We start from the raw sequence: 24,154 nt of genomic DNA on the forward strand, positions 1-24,154 counted from the left end.
TTTGTAATTTCCTCTTATACAGGAATGGTGACATAGAAATACACTGCTCAACTAGTGGTGTGCTTCAGGGACTTCGTTGGACACAGCAGGCAGTCTAGCTGATAAATGCCCAGCTTCTTACTTCATTTCTGGAGTGATTGTTCACAGTCCTTGACATTATTTGTGGTAGCAGAAATAATGACAGTAGAGTAACATGACATTAAAAGATATTTTTATTCCTGATAAAATAGTACAATGATTATTTGACAGAAAATTTGTGTAACTGAAGCCCTGGATATATTTTCAAGATTTTGTAACTATGCTTACTATCATGTAATCATACTTGCGCCTAGGAACAAGGTAGATGTTAAATGAGCAATTCTAAGTAATGGATATATTGAGTATGGATCATGCATTTAACAATATCACAAACAGCTGAAATCCAAATACTGAGTGCTAAATATCCTTTATGCTTTATGAGATATGATTCTGATTTACATAATGAATTTTCATAAGTATGTCACAATTTTCAGGAAGTTCATTTTTATGGATTTATTTATCTAGTACAATTAAAAATGTAGATCATTTCCTCAAATGTAATCAGTCACCTTAAGTAGTCTCTAGTTGAGTCAATTAGTGTGTTATTTCTTTATTTACCCTAATAGTCTAAGATTGAAGAAATAGATTAGATAGCTTGGAAATATCTTAGGAACAGCCTAAGATTGAAGATAATTACTGCTCATTCACATAGGAAAACCAGAGCTGGAAAATTAACAGCACAGCTGGAGAGGCTAATGAACTGAATATTTAAAATTCTTTGCAGAAGCTCAAAATCTGTCCCTGGATCCCAAAGGTGGCTCCTTTTTGACTTATCAACCCAATCATGAAACTTCAGAACCATTTAAACATCACACAGATGAAACAGATTTGTTCATATTGCAACCTTTCCAAGTGTTCTCAGGATTGTCTTTCACCACCCATCATTTGTTTCTGACAAAGTGCCATTTCTTATATTCTCTTTAAAATGACAAGTTGCTAATTGACCGGCAAGGTAGCTGGCCCGGGTTAGGACTCTGTTATTGAATTCCTATGGTGGGAGTGAAAACAAAAATACTGATGGATACTCATGTTATGCCTACAATTAACAGAGTAAACATCTTAATAGGCATAGAAGACACAAACAGATGTTCTAATTGCATGTCTGTGAGAAACTGATGTTTACTAGTTCTCCTCTAGCTTGGCCTTTGAGACCTCAGGAAGTTTTCCTCCCAGTGGGGATTTCAGTGATTTATTGATTTCGGTACAATGAATATTTTAGAAACTCACAGGATTTTTAAGAGGTTAAACACATCCTTACAAAGGTTAGCATTAATTCATGCTTGAAGGGCTGGCCTACTCTGTGTTACCCGGGGCAGCGACGGTCACATGGGCCACATTCCAGGCTGAGTGGGAGGGAAGACAGCCAGGGTAATGGAAGGGATTTCCTAATAGAGAATGTAGAAATAAAACATTAGCACAGGATATCTTCCCCCTCTTTGAGTGGAACAAAAATTAGGGTGATATAAATAACAGCAACCTCCTAAAAATTCCTGGTTGAAAAGACTGAATGGTCTTGATCAAAGCAGTAGAGATATTTTGGTGGGGGGATTCTTTTTGAAACCCTTAAGACCAAATAAAATTGTAAGGTCTAGCAACTTGAAAGGTTTTTAAATGATTAAGAAATGCTTAATTTTCTACTCACCTTCTGTATTGAATCTCCAAATCCATGCTAACTTGTAAGTATTTGGCTATTTTCTTTTTTAACCAGAAAGATTCTAAAAAATTACTTGTTTGTTTATATCCTTGTGCTATCTCTTTTCTTAGTCGGGCTCTTGGATATGAATACCAGTGTATGTCTTATTGGTATTAATAATGATAGCCAATACTTCTCCAAAGTTTATTGCATGCCAGGAACTGTGCATTTAAATAACTTATCTCATGAAAAGAATGCCATTATATAAGATTTATAAGTATGAAATCATTGACAAGCTATTATTTTGTTACAGATGCAGACAATCCTTTATCTTAGACACTCAAATTTTACTCATTTATTAGTTATTCATAGTAAGATTTGACTCATTTTTTTTCTTTGTGAGATAAAAATGGTTTATAGGAATTTTGCTGTAGACCAGGCTTCCTGCATGTGTGTTTTCTGTCTCTATAGCAGCAGCACTGCTGACCTGTTAACTATGGGCCATGTGTGGTAGCTACATATTTGAAGCAAAGATGATTTGAGTTGAAGATTTAATGTGGACTAATTAAAAATTACTTTAATTTTTATTCATTACACATGGAAATGTAGAGTGTTAGACAAATTAAGGTAGATTTCACTTGCTTCTTTTTCATTTTAAAAATGTAGTTACTAGAAGATTTAAATCTTAATAATCAGAATTAATTTTTTGTTGAACAGTATGCAGTTTCTCGAGTCTTGAAATCAAGTTGGACATTGCCAACTTAGTTTCATTCTCCACACTGTCTCCTGGCATTTGCTTATCATCATGGCAACTATAGAAAACCCAGCTTCACAGTGGTGTCAGTTCATAAACAAAGGCACAAATTAACACAGAAACCATTCAATTTTGTATAGATAACATTTCCCAGAATTATAAATTCTACATTAGCTGGGTGTGGTGGCATATGCCAGTAATCCCAGCACTTGCAGGCTGAGGCAGGAGGATTGCTGAGAGTTCGAGGCCAGCCTCGGCTACAAAATGAGTTCAGGCACATCCTCCACTACATAGCAAGACCCTGTCTCTAAAAACCATTTCTACAGTGTTACCAGGATGTGTATTAAATTCACATTTATACTTATTCAGTTATTCTTTAATTTATCTATTCAGATTTATTATCTAAAATGTACAAAATGGTGAGTTTTAAGTGCTGGTGATCTCCCATAGAGTTTGCATTCTATTAAACAAAAAAGGAAGAATAATAAATGTCTTAGGGTAAACAAGCAAAGTAATTGCAAGCCACACGGAAGATGTGATAAAGCATTGCTGAGACATGGTTGGGGTGACACATTAGAAGGATGGCCTAACAAGGCCTCTCTGAAGTGACATTGCAGCAGGCACCTAACCCAGGATACAGGTGTAGTCAACCTCAAAAGGAATTTGAAAAGAACATTGTGGAATAAGCAACAGCAAGGACCATGAAAATGGAAATAACAGGGTGTCTGCACGGTAGAAGGGGACCGTGGGCTGATAGGACATGCTGAAGGAGCTGGCAGGATCTGGATCATGCATGGTACAGTCATCAGTTTAGTTTTTATTTTCCAAAAGCCAGACTTAAGCTATGTGGCACAGTGCTTTGTGTATAACAGGTGCCAAAATATCTTTGCTGAGTTAATGGGCCGAGGCAAACAATGGGTGTCTAAAACAGATGCAAGATCCAGCTTTAAACACAAAACTTTAAAGACCTGGGGTGTGAAAAGCTCCACTTTCACAAGGAGACTCAGAGTGGACCTAAACTAGGATTGTTTGTTTTCCCTCCACTAAAATGTAAAAGTTATTTGCCTCATTCCAAATTTTTCCTGCTTTGAAGTTGGCCTTTCTTTGACCTGCAATTTCTATTCCAGGTTTAGATTAAAGTTATCATTTCTGGCCATTCAAACAACAGCCCCTCTGATTTCTACTTTTACAGAATTAAAAATGATTTTTGCATGTGCTGCAGTCTATTCAGCATTCATGTTAATGTTTTCTATGATCAATTTTAAGTATCGTTGTTTGAGAAATAGAGTGGTTCATTCCAGGAAAAGTAGATGGCTATTTATTTTCTCATTTGCAGTTAATCACCGTGTGTGTGTGTGTGTGTGTGTGTGTGTGTGTGTGTGTGTGTGTGAACAAAATTTTATTACTGGGAATTACCTTTTTTCAGTGGTGCCTTCCAAGTTTACATTCAGGCAGGCCATCTAGAGCTCAGGAGACTGAAAGACTAACAGACCTGCAAAGGTCCTTGGATTGATGATTAGATTAATTAAAGACATACAGTAAAAATGAGAGAAAAGAGATCAGGAGACTGACAAAGCTGGAATAGGGGAGCAGTTGTGCAAAAGGGAAATACTAAGTAACCACATGGTTTGTGGGGCTTACCTTTTGAATTAGAGTAAAAGTGTGGTAACCAAATAATGACCCCCAAAGGATGTTCATGCTCTGATCCTCAGAACTTATAAATATGCTGTCTTACATGGCAAAAGGGTTTTTGCAGAGGTCATGTTAAAGAACTTTTGGTGGATTACGTAGGTGGGTTCAATCTAACCACACAAGTGTTTAAAAATTGGAGGATGTAACTAGGTTTAAGGGAGCATGAATCTTCTCTCAGCACTTTGGAGGCTGAAGCAGGACGACTGTAAATTTGAGCCTGTCTTAGTTACTTTTTTCATTGTTCAGACAAAATATCCAGTGATAAGCAAGGTTTTATTTAGCTTATAGTTTGTAGAAGTTTCAGTATGTAACTCAGCTGACTCCAAGGCAGGATGGCACAGCACAGGGGCAACAGTGCACTGTAGTGAGAAGACAGCAAAAACAAGAGTCAAAAGAGACGGGAGGGACAAGCCTCTACCTGCCCTTTTATCCTGGACAGGCTGCAGGAATTAAGGTGTTGCCAATCCAATCAGTGCAGTGATTCAGTTATCACCTAGCCTTAATCCCAACACCTTTAATTCTAGTGTTACATCATGGATCAGTCACAGGTTCTTGACTCAGCTACTTCCAAAAAGCCTTCCCTCTAAGACTACAACAGGGTTTGGAGGGACATATAGGCACAAACCATAACATTCCACTCCTGGCCCCTCAAAGACTCATACACATCCCTTTCTCAAAAGGCATTTAGTCCATCTCCAAGAGTTGTCAAGGTCCTAACAGATTCAACATTGCCAAAAAGCCCAAGTCCCAAGTCTCCCTCTGAAATGTAAGGCATACTGTTGCATTCAATTGCACAAGATAAATATTTTCATTCCAAAAGTTATAAACAGGGGGGATACAAAGGAATGGGACCAAAGCAAGTCCAAAATCCAATAGGGCAACATTAAGTCCCATAGTTTCATGTGTAGTATTTAAGACAATAAGTTGTGAGCTTCAAAGATCTTGGGTGGCTCTAACCCTGTGGCACTTCTGGTGGTTATAGATCTCATGGCTTCTCTCTTGATCCTGCTCTGCAGGTTTCCTCAAATAATCAATGTTCCTGGCTTTTCCAAACTTCTGGAGTTTCCACTGTACCTTTGCTTTACCATCACAGCTCTATAGCTCTCCCAGGCACACGCCTAGCCTCCATAGCCTTCTGAAATTGTGGTGGAAGCCTTCTTAACCTCACATCTTCTTCATTCCACATGCTCCCAAAGCCAGTGCCTACATGGATGACACCAAGGTCTGCTGCCAACTTAAGAAGTAGCTGGGTTTCCTGCTCTCTTGGATGTAAGGTTGAGTACTTGTATTGCTGAGGATTCTAAATTCAACTCTGAGGAACAAATTCTCTAGGCTGTCACCATTATGGAACATGGAAAGGCTGTTGCATTCTGGAACATGGCTCTCTATGGCTTTCTTATCAAAGCAAAGTCTTTCACCTTTGCAGTTAAGGCTGCAAGGGGTGGAGACTTGCTGCTTTTTGTGATTCCCTTGTGACGCCATCTTTTGTTTTCTCTTGTTCCTTCTCAGCAATCAAGATCTCCTCAGCTTTATCTTTGTAATCCACAGCATTACTGGACCTTCCACTCTGGCCAAACTCACATTTTAAATCATTATGCTGGGCTTTTTGCTTTTGGTTCTCTACCTAGTTCTGGCTAAAAGCCTCCAACAATAGCCATGCCAGTGCTCCAACATTCAACTGCCTTGAAATTTATTCTGACAGATTTATTAGTCCACTACTCTTAATCTCAATCTCAAGTCAAGTCTCTGAATAAAGCCAAATGTAGACAAACTTTCTGCCAAGCAATAACACACATCATCTGGGTTCCAGCAACCAATGTAGTCTTTCTTCACAGCAGAAACCTCCCAAGCCTTGTCTTTACTGGCAGGATTTCTATTAGCCTTCTGGTCTTCTGGGCTTTGACCAGAATCTCCCATATAGAACAACTTTACAAACTCTTCCCACAAGCCATTCCCAAAAGCTTTTGAACCATATGGTCAGATATAGTCACAGCAATAGCCCTGTTCACAGTACCAAATTCTATCTTAGGTAATTTTCTCATTGCTAACAAAATATCTGAACCCAAAGTGAAGTAAGGAAGGATTTATTTAGCTCACAGTTTTTGAAGGTTTCAGTTCATATTCAGCTGGCTCCAGGTAGGGTGGTGATGGTGGGGTAAGCCTCTTTCTGCCCCTTTTGTTTTATTTAGACTCCTCCTGGGATTAGATGAGCTAATCAGTGGAGTGATCCAGAAATCACCTGGTTTTAATCCAGCACCCTTATTCCTGCATTGCACCACAAATCAGTCACAAACTCTAGATTCATCTACTCATGAAAAAACCTACCTCCATGATTGCATGAGGCTTTGAGGGGGGCATATAGACACAAATAATAACACAGCCCTACCTGGACAGCTCTTATTCTGCAATTCTGTCTCAAAATTATAAATAAATAAAAAAAAAGACATGAATGTAGCTCAGTGTGAAGGTCCCAGTACTTACAAAGACAGAAAAAGTTGGAGAACGTTTCTTTCCTACAGTCATAAAGAGATGTGAGTGTAGACGGAGGGTAAGAACGATGTGATGTTTAAGATGAACAAAAGAAGTTATCTTCAAGGAATATGGGGTAGCCTTAGAAGAGACCAGGAAGTGAATTCTCTCCTCCTATATTCTAGAAGGTAATGTGGCTCTGTTGATACTTGGATAAACCCAGTGAAATTCATACAAAAATAAGTTGGTATTTTTTTTAAGTAACTAAAGCAATACCAGCTTATTATTTGTGGCAATGTTTTATGACAGAAGCAGGAAAGTAGCAGAGGAAGAGAATCAGGGATGCTTGCTTGGCCAGTGAGAGGGGACTTAATCTAACACAGACTTTCTGTATCAGGGAGATGCAGGAGCCACTGCCCGCCACAGCTATAGCTCACTGTGAAACCCCAGAGCACATCTGGCAAATGAATTGAACTGATGACTCCATCCAAGACATTATAGCTGTTAGTTTGAGGTGGAATGATCTATACCTTATGAATATTTAATATTTGTTTATTCTTTCCATCTCTTTCAGTCTAAATAAAACTCATTTATTTCACTTTTAAAAATCTGAATTAAATACCATAAATCTCATTTACTTCATCTGTTTTTAGCATGTCTTGCTGGCTTAATCTCTGGCATTATTGATATGGTTTTAATGTTTTATGTCCACTTCCTCACTCCTAATTGAATGTTGAAATCATCACCCTCAAGGTAATACTGAGAAGTGAGTTCTCTGAGCATTGATAAGCATGGGAAGAAGGCTTAGAAAAGGGGTTAATGTTCTATAACGTGTTCAGGAGAGGCCTTTCACTTCCTCCACCTGTGAATACACAGCAAAAAGCTTCAATTTAGGAACCAGAAAGGGGGGCCCTCATTAAGTATTGAATTTGCATGTCTAATCTTAGACTTTGCAGTCTCTAGAACCATGAGAAATACTGTAATAATTTTCTATTGCTTATGAACCACTTAATTTATGACATTTTACTACAGCAGCCCAAATGGATTAAGATGACTATGAATTCTATTTACACCCTGATTTTTATAATTGACCTGTAAAGCAAATACATATCAATATCAGAAATGTGATCAGAGCTTTGGTTTGAATCATAAATATCTCTAAAAACCAATCTATTAAAGCCTTACTCTCAAGCCTGGCCCTACTGGTAGGCAATGAATACTTTAAGGGATGGGTTTAGTGAGGGGTTTTGTGGTCGCTGGTGGTGTCCTCTAATAGGGTATAATAAGACGCTAGCTTGTCTTCTCTTTGTCACTTCCTTATGAGGTGGATGGTTTCACTTCTTTATATACTCCCACAAGATGTGCTGCCTCACCACAACCCCAAGAACAAAGAGGTCAATTGATCTTAGAATGAATGTTGAAATCATTTACTGAAATAAACCTATTTTTATAAATTCGTTTTCTCAGATATCTTGTTACAGTTGGCAAAACTGACTAAAACAGGTTAGTAAGAATATGTAAAAAAGAGAATCCTTATATACTGTCAGGTGGGACATAAATTGATTCAAGTATCCTAGAGAAGTATGGGGATTAGTAAAAGGAAACAAAAAATAGAATTGCCATGTAATGCAGCATATGATCCAGGAATATATTACGAAAGAATTAAAAATGAGAATCTCAGTAGATATCTGCATTCCTGTGTTCACTGCAAATTTACTCATAAAATTCAAGACATAGAAGTAATCTAAATGTCCATCCACAGATAAGTAATAAAAATTGTGGTATATGTACAATAAACAATGTCAGCCTGACAAATGCAAGAATCTTGAAATTTGTGATAACATGGAGACATGGACAATATAGTAAACAAGATAAGCCACACATAGAAGGGACATAACCCAACACCCCACTATTATGATGAATCTGAAATAATGAAATTCATAGAAGCAGTGAGCAGAATGGTGGTTCTTCAGGGTTGAAGGAGAGGAAGCAAGTGAGAGATACTAGTCTAAGATGCAAAGTTTTCTTCATACAAGAGGAATAATTCTTAGAGATCTGCTATACCAAGTGTATGTGGTTGACAATAATCTATATTTAAAGTACACTAAGAAGTTAGATCTTATGCTGAGTTCTTGTCACACACATGCAACATAATAATAATAATAAATAAGATGGCACTTAAATAAACTCCTGGTAGTGACTGATAGATTTATAGTGTAGATAGCAGTGATAGTTCATGAATATATAATTCATCTCTGAATTTCTCAAGGTGTGTACATAAAATATGTATAGTTTTTGTATGTTAATAATACCTCAATAAAATTATTAGAAAAAAAACCAATCCCAGCAAAGGCTATTTTTGACGGGTATTAAGTCAAATGTGTTATTTTTGTTTTTTATGCTAAAGATGCTCCAGGATTCTTGATGTGTGTCTCATTTTTGCTTTTTGTATGTCTCTGTACCCCAAATGAACCTGAGCAGGGTGTCTTGAGAATTTTCTAGCACTTAAGGCAAGACAGAAGATGTACAGACAAGCAATAGACACACAGCATTTTCCGGTTGCAGTAACCCTGTGAAACCTGTGTTTGCCGTCTTAAAGTGAAGCTAGTGTTTAACTGTTAGAGCATTCCTGAGCCCAATCATTTGTGAAGAACAAACTGTGTCTGTAAACATATGTTCCATATGGAATGTACTGAGAAATCAATTTTCACATCTGAACTATCATTTACTTTGATAATTGCAAGAGGAGGAAAACCAATTTAAAATATTTGATTTCAGTTTCAAGTTTGAAATAGTTAAAAATTAGATTGTTATGTGTTCAAATTCATAACTGACCCAGGGGACTGTTTTCTGGATGATACTTTCAGAAACAAATGTGGAGTTTGACAAAATGTTGAACTAAAGATTAATGCCCAGGCTACGATGTAGACTATGTTTTCACAAACACAACGCATAAGTGATGGATTTGCCTTTGTCTTTCCTCATTTATAGTTCTTTATGGTAGTTGGTGGTGGAATGGAAGATGGAGATTTTCCCAGATAGAAAAATCAATGGATGTTTTCTTACCTCATAATGTATCTTAACTCATAATTATATAGACGAAGTTATGTTTCTTGCTTCAAGAATTCTCAGCTAATATGAAGAATAGTCCCCTTTGAAATGTTTAGGACTCATTTTATGTGGACTGAATTTAGTTTATTGATTCCACATTTTCCACTTAGAAGGTCTTTGTCCTCTCATTTTGCCTCCGACAAACCAGAGAACTTAAGTATTTAGTGATGTTAGTAAACTTCTTTTCCAGTACAGTCACTGGTATGTTAATCTCTCTTTGGCCATAACATCTGTTAAATAAGCTGAATTTTTCTGAGTTAGTCTCCACCTAGTATTTTTCTTGAAGAATTGATCAGTGGCCAATATAATAAGATTATTTTCTTTGTAGTGGAAAAATCCAGGTAAACCGTCCAATATTATAATAATCAAGCAGGTTTCAGGCAATGTTATAATTTCACTGGATAAATATTATTTGATTCAGATTTCCTAGGAACAACCAAGTGGCCACAGTTTTCTGGGCTGTTACAATAAGGGCATAGCATTAAGTTTTTTGTTAAGGTTGTCACTAGGCTGTAATCTTCTCAGGGATCAGTTCTTGGAGACTTAAATTAAGGCTGTGCTAGTAATTAGCCCATGAAGGTGTTAATATTTTCTTGTGGTTATTAGCTGCACTTCAACATTGTCAGATCCTATTAAACAAATCAAGCTTTAAACAGCAGGGAAAGAAAGATATTTTTAATGGAAGCTTTATTGCAATTGAGAATTATAAAAGATGATGAAATGTGAAAATAAGTAAATCTCATAGCATACTACCATAAAATCTAACTTCTCAAATATCATTTAAGCACTATTTATTAAGAGATAGTATGAGGGTTAGATTGCATTTAAACCTACAGTAAAATTAGTAGACACACACACACTCCAAATAAACAGTATCCATATCCATCTCACTATTGTAATGCAGACTAATACCCAGGACAGCCTAGTGTCAGGCTTCAGGTTTAAAATTCTAAAAGCTAGAGTATACAGCTGTTTCTTGCATCTTAAAAATATCTTACTCTTGTCTAGGGCAACTGTAGTGCAATTTGGATTAAATAGAATTCCACCTAAGGAGTTGTGTATATATGGCTTTTACCTCGGCAATGGTAAGGAAGGTCGTGTCCAATGATCTTCCATAGCTCCCTCCTGTCTTTTACCTTACTTAGGGAGGATGACAGAAGATAGCTCCACCAGGGACTCTGAAGTTTTTTCTGGAATGTGGAAAGAAAGATAAATCAAGTCATGGATCTTCTATACTCCTCTGTCCTTTGCATCTGTACCACTAGTCCAAGTTGCACGGACCAATTCAATAGCATGTTAAGTCATTTTCTCAGCCCTACCGTTTTCCTATTATATGTACAGTATCACACTCTTTTGTTAAGTGAAGCTCCAAGATTACTTTTATGCCGTTCAAAAAATATCTGTAATGGATGTTGACATTGTACCAAATTTCATTTACATTATTAAATTGACTTCAGATATTTAAGATTCTCTGAGATAAATTTAATGCTATAATTCCAGTCTTCTCTATTCCTTGAAGTGTGTTCTGTAGTTCCTTAGACAGGTGAGGGAAGTGGGATTGTGACAAACTCCTCAACTTACACAAATTTATTGACAGCACTAGTGAGGTCATATGAAAATGCATTTACTTACAAGGCTTCAGTGAATTTATATATGGCCCTATTAATATCAGTTTTGTAGCATGCTACTTCAGGTTACCAGTTGTGCTTACATCATGTAATATATACAGCAAAATTCTTTATTGTTAGCCTTAAAAGAAAACTTTCAGGAAATCCATGGTAATTCAAGCAACTTTTGATTTCTATTGTTTCTCCTGCCTGTACAGAGGTTACATGACGTCTTTAAAATCCTAGATCTGAGAGTGTTTTATTTAGGTAGAGACAAGTAGAGTCTACACTCTATAAAGAAAACACGTAGTTAGTCAGACCTAAGTTGCAAAAGTTTTATTTCCCTGCAAAGGCCTCTGAGAGAATAAATGAGATCTTATAGGACTGATACAAAGATACTTTCAGAATTTATACTTTTCATGTTCTAGTATTTTACTTTATTGTATAATCTTGAACAGCCTCTGAATTTCAGTTCTCATCTTTGAAAAATTAAAATAAAAACCTAGATAAAGAGACAAGTGTTTGGATATTGAACTAAAAAAAGCATTGTCTATGGTTATTTTTGGAGAAATAGTGTAAGTCAAATCTATGGAATGGGAAATATCTTGGGGTGAAGAAATTTGTACTTTGCTATATAAAGACAGCTGTTGATGGTAAAGCCCCGACTAAAAAAGCTCTATAAAAATACACTTCATGTAGTACACATGCCTGTGGTCATTTAATTCTAGCTCAGTGTTTTTGCAGTTTGGGAGAAGCATCATGAAACAAATACAACCAAGAATTAAGAATAGATGTTATAAAACTAGATGTTTTGACCTTAAAACTATAAGTATTAATCTCATTCTGAGGAATGCAATGCAGGAAACATGTAAATGTTGTCTATCTGATTAACACTGACTGATAAATAATGCATTAATGTAAATACTTATATTTCCAATATGCTAAATGATGAAAGACAAGTTTGTGCTTTGAGGTGAACATTTGGATGTGTTTAGCTGTGTATCCTATTATATATGCACTTTAAACTAGTTGTCCTTTCTGTAGAAATCTAAGTATTTACACAATAGAAAACACTTTGTACTATGCTAGATGCTGTGAAGCGTGTAAATGTATCTTAAGCAAAAAATATAGTATAGTAAAAGTGACATCTGAATGCCAGTCTGAAAAAAAAAAGAGCTAATGATAAGACTTTTGTGTTTTCCAGGAGAATATAATCCTGAGGGTAATAAAGGAAGCAGGAAAAATGCATGTGAAGCAGATATAGAGGAAATGTAGACATGGTGCATTACTGTGCAGTTCACAGCTCATCCAGAAAGGACTGGAGAGCCAAGTAGTTCTGAGTAGCCCCAGAGATACCGTGCAAGGGATGGAGCATACTCCAGCAGCTGCAGGGGTGTGTGGTGTGGGGAGGGAGCTGACAAACATGCTTTACAAGCTCCTTCCTTTGCTTCTTTCCTCTCTTTATCACTTTCTTCTTTTAATTCTTGTGTTTCTGGATCCATGATGTAGCCCTCCCTTGATCATGGAGATCAATTAAATCTCCATGGATCTTACCAGGCAAAGGCTTGGGTGTTGGAGGGTCCTTCAGCTCCAACTGGGGAGAGACTGTGGAAGGTGGGCTTCTACTATGGGAAAGGAGAGCAATTGGAAAAGATAAAGGAAAGTTAGGTGAGCATGTGTAGAATTGGGAGGCACATAAAGTAGACCCAGAACAAATAGCATTTACTGTTGGAAAATTGTTAAAAATAGAGCTTTCGGTGTTTTGGGATTAAAAGATCACTGATACTTTTGAATTGTCTTTGAACATTTATTTTAAGAAAGAGGAGGAAACAAGCATTGAATGCATGCCTGTGCTATGCCAACATTCATTTTTTTAAAAAAGAAAGTGTGAATAAACACCGGATACACAAGCTTTGCACAAGAGGATAAGACATATCCAAGAGGAAACAAAGAAACTTGGAAAGGAAGAGCTAGGGGTCACACAAACTGAACATGAAAATGGATTTAATCACATTTAAATACAGATTTATTGAAAATAGCCACATAAAATAATTTAAGTTTCATGTATCGTAGTTCTGATGTCCAGAAATGATCTTTTATTACTTTGACAATTATTCTTACGACACATAAGAAAAATCACAAAGTCAACCAAAAATAAAGTCCTAGTTTGTAAGCACGATAGCAAACAGAAACATCCAGCTTTTGTTAAGATTTCTGACTTATTTATATACTTCTGTACATTGTGGAGAATATTTTGATTACTTTCTGATTGTTCTTTAAGAAATTAGAAAAGCATGAATAAACTTGAAAAATTGTTACTTCAAAAAACTTTATAAGAGGTCATTTGAAGAAAAAATTTCAGAGATTCAGGCAATGTTGCAAGGAGATAATTAAAAATGATTACTTTAGAATGATAGAAATAATTTTTCTTGAGTCCCATTTAAAAAAAATTTTTTTATTATATTCTATTAAGTGCTCTTTCATGGGCAATGTATTGTTTGGTATTGGAAAATGTAGTGAAATTTGTAGATGGGACATTTTGTTTGGATAAATATTAATTTATTCTTTTAAAACACCTGCAAAGCAAGTTTCTACTCTCAAAGGAGTGCAAATCAGACTTCTGCCAATTCTGCCTCTTGTGAAGTGTTCTTACAGGCTGAGTAGGGCTCAGGTGAATGAGGGGTGTGTTCTGTAACCTGCAGCCGTCTGCTTTGGGTAATCATTATTTGCTCTACTGATGATTAGCACTCTAAATATCTATGGTTTGCACTTCCCAAGTATTACAGTTTAGTTCTAGAATGTCCCCCCACCCAAAGTCCCATATGTTCAGATTTGGGGCTTTTAGAAGATTATCAAATCATGGCACTGTATTAGGCACTCCAATCATCCTCTGATAAATTCATAGCTGAGAGTGCTGTCAGAAGACGCAGCCAGCCAGGAGGAGGTGGTATATCTTTCTTGCTGGCCTCCTTTGGTTCTCTCCTTCCTGGCCACTGTGTGTGAACACCTTTCCTCCACCAGGCCCTTCTACTGTGTCACTTCTACCTTGGAGTTGGCCAAATGGGTACTCAAATTGTGACAGATAATAAAAGTCTCCTGATTTAAACTGTTAATTGTTGAATTTTTTTCCCCAAAGATGAAGAAAATATCTATGGCATCAGTGAATTTTATTTTGCTAGGAGTTTCTGTAAATTCTCCAAAATATTCTCTTTACTAAGTTGGATACTTAGATACAGGGATTGTCCATTCCTTAGTGATCCCACAACATTCACATGAGCATCACAAACTCGGTAAAGGGAAAATGAGATGGGGTTACTTGAGGTGACAAATTAAAGTCTTAGAACTGCATGATTTGTGTAACAAATTTACCTTGAAGTGGCAGGGAGTTCCTTCCAATTTATCCCAAATGAAAGTACATGTTGTAAAGAAACTCAGTAGTCAAAGAAATTCCTCAAATTCTGCAACACATTTCTTACTCTATTCTGAACGTAGTCAACAAACAAGAAATTTAAATGTGTCTCATACTTTCAAGTAGTTAAAACAAAGTCTTTATGTGTCCTTCATGCTATTTATTTAATATATTTTCATATGATTTAGGATATTCTCAACTAATTGTCTTGCCTCTGAAGTTTTGAATGACTCAGACTTTGTAGGCATTGTTGTGTATAGAGTTTCAGTCAGTAGTATAAGGTAGCTCAACCATTGGTAGAATTTACAAGATATTAGCATAGCAAGCCTTAGCAATCCTCAGTTTAGAAATGGGAAATACTTTGGAATTTTCCAAGGCTAGTTACCGTTACTATTATTTACCTCAAGGAAAAAATGCTTCTTTCACATTATTCACTCACTACATATAACACCCATGTCATAGATATCTGATATCCAATTTGTTACTGTATTTGCTGAACATTCAATTGGCTCCTGTATGAGCCAATAAGTAAGTTAAAACAGTAAAGGAGGCAGAAATGAATTGAAAAAAAGAGCCTGCATTAGGGTTCCCCAGAGGAGCATATGATTATGTAAGGTATTTGTTAGATAGGCTTATAGGATCAGGAGCAGAAGAGTCGTGGAGGCTATCTGCTGGATCAGAGAGGGAATGATTCAGGTGGCTTTCTCTACACTGCAGAGCCAGAAGGTCCAGTAGCAGGAAAGATGAAGTCCTGGAAACTCACTGCAGAATCATTTGTTCAAGTCTGCATTGGAAGCCAAATAGTCTGCCTTGGTAGGTGTACTCTGATGGAGCTGGAGACCAAAACCCAAAGGCAACGGTGGAGGACCAAGATCTTCTCTGAAGAAAAGGGGGATATTTCCTTCTTTCACTTTTTATTCTTTCCAGGTGACAAACCTATTGATTGGTGCCACTCATTGCTGGAGTGAGTCTTGTCCTCCTCAGTTTGCTGGTCTCCATCCACAGACACACTTGGTTCTTACTCAAGTTGATATATCACAGTTAATGATCACAGAACCAAAATAACATAAATCACCATCCGTGTTCAATGTAGAGGGAAGGAGCTGTAGTCATTTCATTAGACCTTGAGGGCATCATTATATCATAACTCAACAGGTACGGAATATGGTTTATCAAGAAAACAATAATCTTTGCAAGATATTCTGCTTGAGAAGGCATGGAACAGAAGTATATGTGGGGAAATTTATTAAGTTGTATGCCAAAGGTCTGTGTACTTCTTTGCATGCAAATTATAATTCAAAAGAAAGGAGGTATGGAAGTATGATTACACTTACCATTGTTGCTTTTTTACCTTATCTGTCTCTTGGTAAACAATTTCACATTTATACATGTGAAATTATCTGCCTAATGTTTTAAAAATTTACAATATAATTCTTATTCTATGTTAGTGTTACTTTCTTCAGTCTTATGGGAGAGATTAAATGTTAAAAGGGCTTCACATTGTGTCATGGTTTGGGGATTTTCTAAGATGTTGGGACAGTATAGAGCAATTTGCAGTCCACGGCAGCCACAGATCTAGAACAAATATCCTGGTGCCCTGGAACCCGGCGGCACCTGGAACCCCAGAGTGCTCTGCAGGGCTGCAGAACTGCACTTTGAACATGGTGAGACTTCCTCCTGAACAGGTGACAAATTGATTTTGTGGTCAGAAAGCCTGTGCTTTCGTACAAGGCAAGCTAAAAATGTGAATTTATGCAGCTTGACGAAAGCATAGAGATAATGTCAACTTTAATTCCTGTTTTGTTCCAAACACTGAGAGTAGGCCAAAGGTCATGAATGGAAATTAAAGAAAAATGGAAAACAGATGTTAGGGAGCTCACTATAAGAGCAGAAAGACAAGCAGCAATAAAAACTATTAGAAGGAAAACATTGCTAAAAAATATACACATGAACTTAGAGCACGAGGATCTTATGAAGTTCTTATTTTCATAATGAGGTATTTAGAATAGTTTCTAGTATTTTTCTAAAGTGATTTAATTTCATCTATTCTCCTCCTTACCTCTTGGAACAGAATTCAGAAGTTAAAGATTTTAAGATCCACCATTTGTAATCTGAAAAGATGATGCCTGAAAACTGGCCTCTTTTCCACAACTGAAAACATAGGTTCTTGCTATGCAAAGAATCAAAAATTAACTAAAATAAACATGAGTTTTTCTTTCAATTGATGATGGTTGTTACTTTAAAATATGTATTTATTCTTAAATTATCTTTCCATTAGGATTTTTGAATAAATATCCCTGACCTTATTGACAGTACTTGTATTCTGACAAGAATAGTCACTTAGGCAGAATTTCATTTTAGATTATATAATGTTCCATAATGACTCTCCAATGGATTGAAAGAATTTTGTGTGCTTAAAAAGGAGCTGTGTTTCAACATGTTTGGAATTTTACAGCTTGTCTTTAGCTAAAATACAAAGATATTGCAAGATCAACAAAAATATATAAATATATATATGCTTTAGAATCTTGTAAGCAAACACACAATGGACATCCATAATCTCTCCCGAAACTTTGCTCTATGTTATCTTTTAAAAAAATCAAATAAAAGTCATAGAAGTGGAAAAAGACACTGTAAAATGACTAAAAAGCAGTTTCCAACATTTTAAATAAGACAACAACTAAGAGAAATTATTTAAAATACACAGCCCTCCATGTGTTTGAGGAGGCAGAATTCCTGCTGGTGGCGTTTTTGTCTGTCTCCGAAGATTTGTTTTGACTGGAATTAACCCACTGACTTCAGTGATGACAAAGGGGGGTTGGCGTGCAGTGCAGTGGGGATGTAATTAAGAGGATGTAATTAAGGACTCTTGCTGGACACACTTGCATTAGGGATGCAATTATGAAGAAAGAAGAGTCAGGGCGATAGTTAAGGCAAGAATGCCCAAGTGTGCTTGGGAACTCAGAAACTGACGTGAGTTCTTTGCATGAGGAGCTTTGACAGTCAGCCATGTCACATGCTATAAGAGAAATGACAGCACTGCGGAAGTTTAGGAGTCACCGTGGTGAGACTCGTTAGCCCTAAGCAAACCATCTACGCTTGTGCTCTCCTGCTCTCATCCTGACAAAATCCATGGCATACAGTTTTTATGTGCATTCTTATTTTCTCATGAGTAGACACATTAACGCAATGAGCTTAACCATAGTGCGTTTTATTTATGAGCCTCTGGTTAAATGTTAATAGCCTGAAATCAAGTATCAAACACAAGAATTTGGAGCTGAAGATCCTGCAATCTGTACGTGTCCAATAGCCAACAGAAATAAAGTGCAGCCCATCTTGTTTCTTGAGCTGCTTTAATGCTATTAAACTGTGAGCATTTATCATGCTTATTAAATGCCAGGTACTATTCCAAATATTGTAGATATGTTAACTCATGAATCCTCGTGACAACCACATTTGGCAGGTACTGTTATCATCATCTCCATTTGAAAGCTGAGAGCATTTAGACAGAGAGAAATTAAGTAATTTGCCGAAGGTCACACAAGTAATGAGTGGGAGAGGTAGGTGGAACTCCTAGATTTGTGCTCTTAACCACACTACTACATCTCTGTCTTTTCAGAGTTGCCAAAGAAATCCTTTTATGATCATCTCATTATTAAAAGGGGATCAAAGTTATTAGATTTGGGAGTGTGGTGAGTTGTTCATTTGCATAGAGTTTTCCCTCACTCATTGAGTCTGCTTTATGTGTTGGATATAAAACTAGGCCCATAACAGTTATCACTGAACATATTACCATCACTGACTGAGTAAATTCATTGTCATCCTGTCCATAGTATGAATTACTCATAGCCTCCACATTGGCATGATCACCCAATTTATAATAAAACAGGCAAGAGTCTACTTAAAGATTAATTTAAAAGGAGAATTCTAATCTCATGTTTATTAAATTGATAGTTTGATTTATTTGGAAAACATCCAAAGGGTTAATAAGTATATCCTACTAAAAGGCAATGAAAATTCAGGACTGGTAAGGAATTTAGAAAGAATGAAAAGGAAGGAGATAACAAGTTAAGCAAAAAAGGCTTTTCAGAAAAAATTCTTCTTTCTTCGTAGTACACAGAGCCTCATAGGTAGATAAAGTTTGGGTTTAGATCTTGCTGTGCATATCAGTAATCTTTATTATTGAGACAAAACAACTTCATTCATAAAAATTTTCTTCCACCCAGCCAGATGTGGTTTCTCAAGGAGATTAACTAGAACCTGATGGATTTCAGCCTCTGTTCAGCACTGCTAGCCAAATACTGTAATTACACAGGATGCAGGCTAAGATAACGTCGACCTTGTACTTAGACGTAGCACTAGATAAGTTGATCTGTCAGAGTTGCAGGTCAGGCTTATCAATCACTAAGGGCTGTATCTGAAAGGAAATAGGAACAAAAGCCAATGAAAACAAAACCAAAATTTCTTATCACTAGGTCTCCTGAATGAAAGAATCTACTAGAGACAAAAATTTCATCTGGAAGGAGCAGATTCCCCAACGTGGATCTGCAGAGCTGTCCTGAGGATGTGCCTTTGCAAATGTCACCTCTGTCCCTTTTGAGCACATGATGTCTGCATGGGAGGTGTGACAGCCTTTCCATTTGACATTTTATGCAGCACACTGCTGATGTTATGAAATTTACATTACGTTGGAAAATCAGTCTTGGTCACAGTTTGCCCTTTGAGAGGAAGTGGATTTTCTTAGTAAAGAGCACTGCTTTATTTTACCCAGACACAGAACAAGCTCATTCTGCCAAGCAGAGGGGGCTGTAAGGGAACAGCTTGTTATCTTAAACATTTTAATGATCCAGAAGAAAAACATTATTGTTCCTTATAGACATAATGCTTATATTCAAATTTTAAATGCCCAGACTTCTGAGAGATGATTGTTAGAGATCCACCATACATGCAGAATAAGGAAGTATTTTGTTAATGGTTAATAAACCCCTAAATCATTTGGAAGCCAACCAGCTCACTTTCAGTTTTTCTAACTATATCAAACTGTGAAGGTTTCGTTGTCTTAATAATCTTACATAAATTAAATGTTGTTCCACACTCTCCTTACCGTCCAATACCTCTGAAGTGCAGTATATGCAGAATTTGTTCCTTTCCTGTGGGGGGTCCCTTCTGAAGAGTTGTCTTTTCTCCACCCCCTTTTTCATAGTCATCTTTAAAAGCTGTATCACAATGCCATTACATCTGTGGTATTATATTACCGCTTCTCTTTTCCTTTCTTTCAGTGATTAATTGCTCCTTAATTTTTGGGTTCATGTTATAATGTTAATGTATTACATTTCACTATTTTATTATTGCTCCTATTATTTTCAAGCAATTGATGGTTTCTTTAGCTGCAGTCTTTAAGCACATGGGCTGTGGCTTATTTATCTTTGATCACTGGAGCAAAAGAACAAGAACATGACAGACATCTAATAAATCTTTGTTGAATGCATGGGTGCATAAGTAAACAGTAAAACAAGTCATTCTAAAGAAAAAGGTCAGGCTTTAGTTCAGCTCCTAACATTTTAATCTTTTGAAATAGCATAGAAGCAAAATGTGTACCCTAATATATAAAGCCAACTGTAGGTGAAGAGGGGACTGAAAGACATGCTTAGAACTCTTCCTCCTCATTCTTCATATATCCACGGGGAAGGGGAAAGTTCTTAAACCCCAGAAGAATCTGCAGGAGAAGCGTTTTTAGCTCCTCTCCACTCTTCATTGCAAGCTCCCTCCACTGAATGTTTTTTTTTTTTTGTCTTTTTTCCTTTTTATCAGTACCGGGGATTGAACTCACGACTGCCTGCTTCCAAGGCAGGTGCTTATGCCGCTGAGCTAAACCCCCAGCCCCCCCTCCACTGAATGTTGATAATGGGGGAAGACAGCACAGAGTCGGCTCCATGTTTTCTGGATCCTTTCTGTATTTCTTGCATTCTACTCTTTAACCTCTGGCAAGCTCAGCAGAGTAGTCCTGTGTCTTCAGGTGGGTTTGCATTTTCAATGCAGACAATATTTATTAGGCCTGCAGAAGAATATGGTTTTATCATTAACAAAGTGGCTCAGTTTTTTTTTTCTGTGTTTGCAATCATCTCTGATACTTAGTGTGTTGAGAATTTTTCAGATCTACTATTTTAGTTATTTTGAAATAGCTAAACTATAGTACATTAGTGTTAACTAACATTGGATAGCTAACTGTGGTATATTACTGTTACCTGTACTAACAGTCAACAGAAGAAGAATGAGAAATGAGACTGTAGCAAATGGATAGTTGTTTACCCTGCACAGGGAACAATTAATAGAGTGAAAGAAAACTCTCAATTTGGAGAAAATATTTGTGAATCACCCATCAGAGAAGGGGTTAATATGCAAAATATACCAGAACTCAAACTATTTAAGAACATAAAAAGCAATCTTATTAAAAATGAACAAAGGCCTCACATAGACTTTTCTTTAAAAATTGCATATGAATAATCAGTAGATGTGTGAAAAAATATTCACAATCATTGGAGAAATGTAAATTAAAACTGCAGCGAGACATCACCTCATCCCTGTCAAACTGACTATTATCAAGATGGTGAAAGCCAGCAAGTGTTGACAAGAATGTGAAAAAAGGGGAACTCTTGTATGCAATTCACTTTTATCAATAATGAACATGATACCTGACCTCTGTTATCTGACCCCTTCTCTTACTCCTCCATCTAGTGAACCATTCTCAGGTTGGGAAGCTGGTGTGTTACTTGTTGCTTCCAACAAACAATGCTGAAACAATGTGTCTCTAGTTGCATATTCCCAGAATAACATGGAATTATAAAATTTCAGTAAACTTGTATTATAATTAATTTAAATTTAGTATTTAAAGTATTGAATTGAGGTAAACCTACCAAATATTCTCATTTACTCACAAATTTACTTCAGAATCATTCAATTGCCTCCCCCCACCAGAGAATGAATGGCATTAGGCATACAGAGCTTACAGTGTAGTTACTGAATACAGGCACCTGCTGGATGCATACATGGGCTTCCTTGTTCAGCCTGGTCTAGCAACAGGAATTCATGCCTCTGGTGACTTCATGTTTGCTAGTTGGATAACTTCAAGGATGAGGCAGCCTGCATTATTTTATTATGTGAAAATTTTCTAATTTGTACTTTTTCCTATTTATAGTCTCTGATTGAGTAAAAACAAATCTATCACATACTTTTCCATGGTAAAGTTTTAGAATGTTAATGCTATTTCTTTTAAATCAGGGGCTATGTATGTTTTATCTACATAGCCTCTCTGTGCTTTAATAATACTAAAACATATTTGAGCATTAGATGCTGTGCATGGTATTTGTCATAGAAAAATGAAGTACATACTGCTCTCTTAATAAAAAGTCATGTATATATAAAGATATGCTTACAAACAATGGTATAGATTGCTGTAATTGAAGTGTGTAGGGAAGGAAAAGGCACCGGAGGCAGGAGATACACAGTGCTGGGTAGGGAAAGGGGCTATCAGATGGGCAAAGGGAAACTGCCATTTGGGGATGTCTTAAATGAGGGGTTTTCCAGGTAGAAGGGAAGGGAAGAGAAATAAAAGTGTATAAGGACACAGAGGAAAGGAAGACTGTTGTGTAGACTACAGGGATCAGTGTTCCAGGAGTCTGGGCAGGTGACAGAAGACCTAGAAAATAAAGGTGCTCAGAACACAAATGCTTCCTATAGTGCTCTGAAGGATGAATTTGGAGTACAGGAAAAGAAAACCATTGTAAACTATGGAATAAGAAAGTAACTATATTTGATAGCTTAGAAGGGTCTCATAATAGAAATGGAATGAAATTAAAGGCAGGGACATCATTTAGAAAAGGGATTTATGTCTGTTTCTCTTTTAACTTTTGTAATAACTCAGCCGACTGCTAGATGAGGGTCAGGCAGAATAAAGACTAAGTGGTAAAGCTGGGCCTAGTGGTCTGTATCTGTTATCACAGAACTTCGGAAGGTTCCGAAGGGGGATAGTTTGAGTGCAGCCTGGGCAACTTATAGCAACTTACTGACACTTTTTCTCAACATACAACATATAAATAAATAGCTGAGCGCATGACTCAGTGCAAAGACCCTACACTCAATCCCCAGTACAGCAAAAGGAGGACAGAGGGGAAATGACAGATGCAAAGGGTATTCAACATGGAGAAATGGGATTTGGACTGGATAAAAGTGGAATAAGAGAAGGAGGAGTAATTCTGAACAGGATTGGTTTCTTTGGGAAGATGAAGGTGAAAAATATCTAGAATTCCGTAACTTTTAAAGCAGGTATTCCATAGGTATTAAAAACTCTTGGGAGATGTTGTAAAAACTGATGATTTTATAAAATTGAGAATCCTTAACACATGAGTAGTCCTCAGAGAAGTGCGCCTTGAGGAAGACTCTGGAGTTCCTTAATACTCCAGGGACTTACTGAGTTAAGAAGAAAACTAAAAGAAAATAGTGCTTCAGAGGCCAAGAGACAAAGGAGTGTTCATCACTGTCAGAGAACACAAAAGATGACATTGAACAAAGACTGATAAACTTCTGGTGGATTTCTTGATTAAACTATGGTTGGTGATCCTTACCCAGAGGTATGTAAGTGGAGATGTTAAGAAAAAGCAGAGGCACTATCTTCCGGGTAGTGGTTAGTCTTGATTGTAACACAATTGGATTGAAGGATGGCCCGCAGCTTAGTAAAGAACACTTCAGGATGTGTCTGTGGGGATTTCCAGAGATGAATGGCATGAAGGACAGTCTGAGGGGGAAACCCACCCTGATTGGGGGTGGCACCATTCAATAGGGTTGCAGCTGGACTCAATGAAAGGCGAGGAAGAGGAAGTCAGCCTGTGTTTCAAAGATCCATTCTGTTTCAGCAGATGTGTCCTTTATGGCTGCTGTCTCCTGCGGACGTCAGATTCCAGTTTCTTCAGATTTTCAATGTGAACTCATAGAAGCAGTTCTTGAGAGAGCTTCCAGGTCTTCAGTCTCAGCTGAAGCTCCAACCTTTCGTGCTGAAGTTTCCACCTTCTTGGATTGAGCAGCTAATGTGTCCCCTGGCTTTCCAGCATGCAAATTGCACTTATGAACTACCCAACTTCTAAGCCTGTAAATCTGTCTAATAAATTCCTTACCTAATTATCTATAATATATATGTATATCTGTATTATACTATACACACACACACACACACACACACACACACACACACACACACACACATATTCTGTTGATTCTGTTTCTTCTGAGACCCCTAACCAATATAATGGTCAAGCAAGAGTTTCTTAGGGCAACCATTTGTCTTTTCTTCTTCTTCTCCTTCTCCTCTTCCTCCTCTTCCTCCTCCTCCTCCTCCTCCTTCTCCTCCT

At 37.0% G+C, this 24,154-nt stretch overlaps 1 long non-coding RNA gene across 1 annotated transcript; it reads left to right on the top strand.

Moving 5' to 3' along the window:
* The first annotated feature begins 1,442 nt into the window (after window positions 1-1,442).
* Window positions 1,443-23,934, top strand: LOC106025073 (uncharacterized). Its single transcript, XR_001198664.2, has 2 exons — window positions 1,443-1,754; window positions 23,663-23,934. It is a non-coding gene; the product is annotated as an uncharacterized LOC106025073 (long non-coding RNA).
* Window positions 23,935-24,154: the final 220 nt, after the last annotated feature.

The sequence above is a fragment of the Cavia porcellus genome, unplaced genomic scaffold, assembly GCF_034190915.1.
Source record: "Cavia porcellus strain 051 isolate PalLab524CR breed Dunkin Hartley unplaced genomic scaffold, mCavPor4.1 scaffold_14, whole genome shotgun sequence".
Taxonomy (NCBI): domain Eukaryota; kingdom Metazoa; phylum Chordata; class Mammalia; order Rodentia; family Caviidae; genus Cavia; species Cavia porcellus.